Raw genomic sequence first — 7,219 nt, forward strand, 5'->3', positions numbered from 1 at the left:
ATCCCCTCTGCTTGACAAATAAGTAAATTTGTATAAAAATCAGTGCGCACTATAAATAGACGAAAATTTGAACTTTGCCGTATTAAATTTGAGGAAAATCAAAAGTAGCATAATGGGTTCCTGCACTTATAATTAGATTAGTCGAAAATGGTGAAAAAATTTCTTCGCATTGTGCATCTATGTGCTAATAATCAGAAAAATACTAATGAGTCAATTCTGAGAAAAGCTGATAACAGACGGACGTTCTAAAGGAAAAACAAAGATTAGAAAAATTAACAAGATATATTAACTGCACATTACAAATTTCTTTTAATTACTGATGCTTGTTTAAAAAAAAACATTCCAAATTAAACACTAAAAATAATAAAGGTTGTGTCATAATAAACGTGAACAGTGTCATTATATAGTTATCTCTGGGGAGTGTGAGTATGACACGAGCTCCTTGTCTCAAACCAGTCAGATTTTGAAACTTGGCTGAACACTCTTTCAGTAAAGTTAGACAGAGTTCACATATTGAAAGACCGATTCGAACCTGTTGTACCATTTACGTAGAAATAGTATACGTATTATATCTAATACAATCAATAAAAGAAACAAAACTTCTCAAACAAATCTGTTCCTCGAAATGTTCCTTTTCCATAAATCGTTAAAGAAAGAGGATGCGACGAGTGCTCAAAATTGTGTCAAAGCATTCAGCAGAGATTCAATGAGATCAATGAAGGAAGGAGATCACTAAAAAATTTTTGAGCTACATTTTTATTCATTTTTAGTTGTATGTAGTGGAGGGATAAAAGATGATTCTGTACTATTTTGCGGTAAACCTGAAGAAGGGTAAAACTTTAATGGTGGCCTATAGGAGTCCAGACAAAAAAGGAGAGTAAATTTTTAAGTATAGAGAGCTAACTGACACTGTACACTTTGTTCGACAAAAATGAATATTTAAATTTAATATATTAGCATACCAATCCAGTATTACAACATCGATGATCGATTTCATTTACAGAATCCATGTTGACATCGATGGTTCCATGTTCGCAAAAGTGATAAGATGGAGTGCCATTCCTGTGTAAATAGAACAAAGTTTTCACCAGGATTCAAATTTTTTTACTTTGAATACACCCCAAGACAAAAAGTTAAAATCAAAGCTTAGGCAAACAGTTCACTTGCAATAATGAATTAAAAACTGTCTCAAAAAATGTATTTTCTTCTAAATATTCACAAAGAAACAAGTGTGCAAAAACTTTAGGGTGTAAAGTGTTCAAATACAGCTTATTTTCATACCAGAATTCTTGATCAGGAGGGACTTCAGTCCAATGTAGTGCATAAAGGTTTGTGGTAATGGTCCAACATGACCCAAACACAGTCAACATTCACATGATAGCATTTCTCCAATTAAAAGTTATTATTTTATATGTGTAGTTAATCAAAATATCCTATTACATCCAAGTCCAAATCTGTGAACTGCAATTGATGAGTCAAATGAAGTAATACATTGATTTTTGAAATTTGTCAATATTGCTATTTTATTCCATACAGTTCCATAGATGATTTGAGGATTCCATACTTCAAGATCATACAACTACACATATATAATGATGTGATGAACCAATCCTCTCAATACTGTCAAATGCACAAACGAACCGATGAAGTTATAAGTTATGATTTATTTTGGCGATATCGTTGCATCATTTTATTTCATGTTAATTTTCTTTTTTAAAGCTGGAAAATAGAATAAAAATAAAAATACATCATGGTGGAGTATAACTATCAAAACACTATATCACAATTAATACAACCTTAACATAGGAAAATAACTTTTGGGAAAAGTTTCTCCACAGTGTGGAATAATAAGAAAAAAGGTTGGTACCAAAGTCCAAAATCGCAGATTTCTCAAAACTAAAGCAAAAAGATTTTCTATCAACAAACTTTATATAACAAAATGTTCCAGACACGAAAGTGTTTTATATATGCAAATATCAAAAGATCTTTCATGTAAAACTATAAATATACAAATAAAAATGTGACAACAAATAAATGACAAGGACTTGTCACAAAGTACTAGGCAAGTACTGATTGATTTCAACCAATCATAGCAGCTTTTCAGTAATGACTTTAAAAAAAAGTTTATGAAACACTAAGACAACTAAATATAAATACAACCAAGAAATTGTCGAAACGTAAATTAAAACATTCCAAAACAGCCGAAGGCATCATTAAATGAAACGTTTCAGTGATAGCAGTATTTGTATGCAAACATCAAAACTTGTAAATCAGATTGCAAAATTGGATTAACTAAAATGAGTGTGGTTGAATCAATAAGCCTCTTAAGGCATCAGTTACTAACCCACCATAATATATACTAAACTGTAAATATTAACGCAATATGTAAACTTTTAAAATATGAGAATTACAGACTAAATTATGAAGTTTCTTTTACCTAAAAGATTACCTGTTCATTCACTTCTGTGACTCTCTTGATAGTGAGGGCCACTACGCTCTTCATATCCAGTGATATTTTGATTTTTAAGAGAGGCTTGATACCCCTCTGTACACTATGATGTACAACCTTCTAATGTTCACTTCCATTTTGAGTCCCCAGCAAAGTTATAACGCCACATGGGGACCAGTTTAAGGGCGTTTAAGTTTTATGTAACCTTTATAGTACCTCAATAATCATATGAAAAGGTTAGTTTGCTTCTAAGAAAGTCTGTGCACTCAAGGGATTTTTTTTGGGACATAAGTGGCCCCAACTATGAGGAAATTTTGTATAAAAACCACCAAAATGTGGACCATAAAAAACAGAGAAGAGCTAATTAAAGAACTCAAAAATGCTTGCGAGCGTTACATTTTTAATTGAATTGATGTAATTAGAATATTACCGAATTAATCAAAACTAGATCGTATCCCTAAAAAATTGTCTACCGTTATCATAATTTTTATAATCCACCTTTTGTGAACTTTCCTTTCCTAAATTTCAGAAGAATAATGCTAGTATAAATATAAACGGAAATAATGTTAAAAAAAAAACAAAAAAAAATGGTAGATCATTTTAGCCTAGGATTTCCCTTTTTAATGCATTAGAAATTTAAAACAAAAAAAATGGTTAAAAGTATTGAAGGTTGAAACACACCTCAAAATCAAGGACTTGAAGTTTGCTCTGAGAAACTAGATGGTACTTTTCATGGTAACTGTTGCATGGCAGAATTTCACAACCCAGCATTTTCTTTAAAGCCTTGAGGGGTAAAGGAACCATATCAAAAAATTCTTTGCTTTCAGCACTCCTGTGCATTTAAGACTGCACTATAAAAAAGCAATGTCAACTAACATCAATAATACTAAAAAAAAATATTCAGCTATTGTAATTCTAGTTTATCTGCTACAGGCAGGAGTTCTTCATTACGTAGCGTAGCCAGCATTTTGTCTCTGAAATGACGAAATGAGGTGTAGCTTCTTGGTAGATATAAAATCTTGAAGCATGTCTTAGAATATGGGTAAGCATGTGTGTTATTGACGAATTGGATCGATATCTTTAAGTGTGGATAGACGGAATGGGATCCAGAAATAAATCGGATGAGGCGAAGTAAGTATTCAAAGTCGCATGCACGAATAAAACAATGCAACCATGTTGTTAACTTTTGGTCTGTTCTACATTTCTCTTCTGCATGACAGGCCCTGATTAAGTTATCTTGGTTTGGGATGGTGCATTGATAGATGGCATCCAGTGATGTAGGCCCAGCGTTTTTCCAAAAACTTCCCATACCTTCTACAATTTTTGCCATTTCAAAGTTGGGGTGTCTTATCAATAATACACTGCTGGCATCGAGAACCAACTGTTCGATCTTTGCTTTTGTCGGAAGGTTGAAAATTCGTGCATCCGCAAAAATATCAAGTATGAAGGTTGACGGTCTTGTACTGGAATCCCACTTTTCATTTGTGTTAGGAACCGACTTGTGTGGAACGAGGATTCCAAATCATTTTCACTGACATTTTCAAACAACTGGTTTTGTAATGCAGCTTTGCATAATTTGACAGGAAAAACTTGATAGGTAATATAACCGTGTGATATGATCATTCCAACAAGTTTTAAACGTTCTTTCTCTAGTGCGTTGGAACAACTTCAAGGGGAGGGGTCTGAACTTTTACGGTGTGACGGGATTGGTCCTTTTTTAGTACGGTATTACGGGATTTGACGAAAAAAAAGACGGGAAAACGGTATTTTAAAATCAGACGGTGACAGTATTTGGCCTTATTATTTGTCATTATGCCGGTATTTGAACCTGTACAAACCGGTGTGACGGTGTTATTATTTTTTTCAATTTTCGGGATTCCGGGATTCAGCAAAAATTTTGACGCGAAAACGGTATTTCGAACCCCTACAACCCCCCTTCAATATTCCCATTGCAAAACTTATAGAATTCCTCATAGAAGCAAGTGTACGCTTCTCGCGTAACCCCATCCCCCACTGCATCTTCTTCGTTGAAAATGAATCTGAATCGAAACTGACTCGGGTCCTCGACACTCTGGTAGGCAGAGAAAAAATCATTCATTATTTTGTTCCTATTAACTGAAAACATTTTGTCCTCAGAAATCTTGAACTTTTCTAATAATCTCAGTGATTCTAAACGTTCATAACTTGCAGGATAATTACTTTCTTGGTCTGTTTCCCATTGAGGTTGGGAATTTGTCTCCTGTTGAGGTTGGGAATTTGTCTCCTGTCCACGTTGTCCATCCATCTCATGTTGCTCTGTATCCTCACCAGCAAAGGATGCAAATTCTTTAAAGAGTATTTACCCGTCACGAGACATGTTGATGTTGTCTTCTCTGATAGCCATATTATAAACTCCCTGTACAATTTTATCTTCTGGATAGCATACCTCATTGTTGCAATTTGTCAGTTGAAAAAACAATGGGTCACTTGTTAACGAGCTCTACCCGAAAATATACATCCATCATTGTGTTATCATGGTGAATAGCCTTGTGATATTTCCAATGGTTGTATGCCACGTGCAACAGCGTGGTCATCTGTTAAAGCTGCTTCTGGCTTAACAAGTGCTTTTCTATAATTTTTTCTAATGATTGCATCATACCTGATTTCCTTTTCAAAGAAAAACGCAAATTCATACTCATTGAGGTTCCATTTTCAGACACCAATGAACAACTTGCAAAGCGATTCATTGAAAAATTGTTTAAAAGTTTTTTACCAACGACAAAATTGATTTTGCTATAAAATGGGCAACAAAGAAAGTAAAACAGTTATTTAACTCGAAGGATAAAAATCCACACCCAGCGTGTAAAATTTACGAAGGCACGTGTTCTTGTGGATTGAATTATATCGGCGAAACCCAACGTAATGTTGAAACCAGGTGGTCAGAACATAATAACTTTGAGCACAACTCTGAACCTGCAAAGCATCTCAAAAACCACCCTGACCACGAATTCTTATGGAAAATAATCTTAAACGCTTCCACGAATACCCGATTAAGAAAAAATCTGGAAGCCGCATTAATTGCCCTTAAGAGACCACGTCTAAATGACCAACTCGAATCTGCTCGTTTAATTCTTTTTAGAAATGGTGTAACATAGATTTTAATAGAAAAGAGACATTCACGTATCCCGTGAGAATGCCTCTTTTCATTTTTAATAGCTTTCTTTTATTACTTTTTAATGATTTTAGACGAATAAATTTGTAACTTTTTTGATTTTCAATTTTACTATTCTATAGCACTGATGATGGAAAGACCGAAAAGCTTTTGCTAATTTTAAATGTTGTTGTTTTTATTTTTATCAATATGGCAAACATTGATCATAAAAGTGCTTTTCTGTTTTCCATAATCTTCATAATGATTGCTTCAGCATCGGCTTCCCGTTTTTGATCTGGTTCTCTTTGTTGATCAGCTTGAATGGACTCTTGTAATGCACGTTCAATTTCCATCTGAAGGGCACTACGCTCTTCAGATGTTCCGATTAGTGGTGCACTTTGTTGAGCATTTGATTGTCCAGTATTAAGCGGAGTTAATTGATGATTGGTGTTAGAAGTAGTTTGATTATTAATACCAGGAATCATTTGCTCAACAGCGGTAGGATTCAATTGTGGATTAACAGGGGTTGAATGTTGTGGAAGGGAGGGTGTTGGACGTCTGCTCGCAGGTGATGTAGGGGGAGATATGATCATGAGGTCCTCCTCATCACTAGAATGGTTGTCATTCACTACACCAAAGTTACTAAGCAACCTTTGCTGCGCTGTTTTACGTTTGCATGTGAGATACAGCTTTGGACGTGGAAGTCTGATAAGTTTGGGGTATTCCTCCACTGTAAATGGAACATTGTTTGATAAAATGTCTGGAAGAGGTTGTGCTCTTTCATCCACTAGTTGAAAAATAATCCTCTTTTCTGCCATCTGCCACACCAGCAACTTTGTATGTCCAGAAATATTTAATCGATTCTTCAAGCACAGAATCTTTGCCCAAATTGACGGCAAAAACACGCACCCGCCACCCTTCTTTCTTCTCACTTGAACAAATCGCTCACCTTTGAATACCTTCAATGAAATATACATAGCTTTAGTTTTTGATTTGGAGCTGTTTTCAATGGGTCTCTGTACAACTCGTGACCTCGAACCATTTATCATTGCTTGTTTCAATCCAGACTTTCGATTCTCAATGTCACCTTGGTCACACATCATCCGCAGACGAATAATATCACCCTCAGCCTCTAGACCAAGCCGTTTTAAAACATCACCAGCAGCATGAGTTACAGATGTTTCATCAAACTGAAATAGCAATACATATATATTATAATACATTCCAACTAAAAATTACCTTAAACTTAAAGGCACTAATTTCAATGCATCCTAGTTTTTGCAGCAAAGGTCCCAAAGGTCCCATGCGCTAAATTTATTGTCAAAATTATGCTTCGTAGCATTGGCACCCTGCCGTGGCAGTCTCAAAAAAAGTGCCACAAAGTTTGTAGGCATGATTTTTTCTTCTTTTTATACCCAAAGGCAAGTTTTGACAAATGGGCTAACCATTTTTCAAAATAACATCCTCCTATGCTTAGTAATGGAGGTGCACAAAATTTAATACATTACTTTTGACAATTTTTGGACAGATGGTAACTAAATGGCCTCAAAAAGTGATTGTTGTATAACATTGTTTAAAAATCCCAAGCCAGATAAGAGCGCACATATATAAAGTTTAGGTAAAGATAATCAATGCTACCT

At 34.8% G+C, this 7,219-nt stretch overlaps 1 long non-coding RNA gene across 1 annotated transcript; it reads right to left on the bottom strand.

The window, feature by feature from the left end:
* Positions 1-285: 285 nt before the first annotated feature.
* LOC136802834 (uncharacterized) lies at positions 286-1,715 on the bottom strand. The gene is made up of 2 exons (XR_010846064.1): positions 1,282-1,715; positions 286-1,062 (listed from the first exon to the last, which is right to left on the bottom strand). It is a non-coding gene; the product is annotated as an uncharacterized lncRNA (long non-coding RNA).
* Between the last annotated feature and the right edge of the window lie 5,504 nt (positions 1,716-7,219).

Source organism: Clytia hemisphaerica, unplaced genomic scaffold, assembly GCF_902728285.1.
Source record: "Clytia hemisphaerica strain Z4C2 unplaced genomic scaffold, Clytia hemisphaerica genome assembly, whole genome shotgun sequence".
Taxonomy (NCBI): Eukaryota; Metazoa; Cnidaria; class Hydrozoa; order Leptothecata; family Clytiidae; genus Clytia; species Clytia hemisphaerica.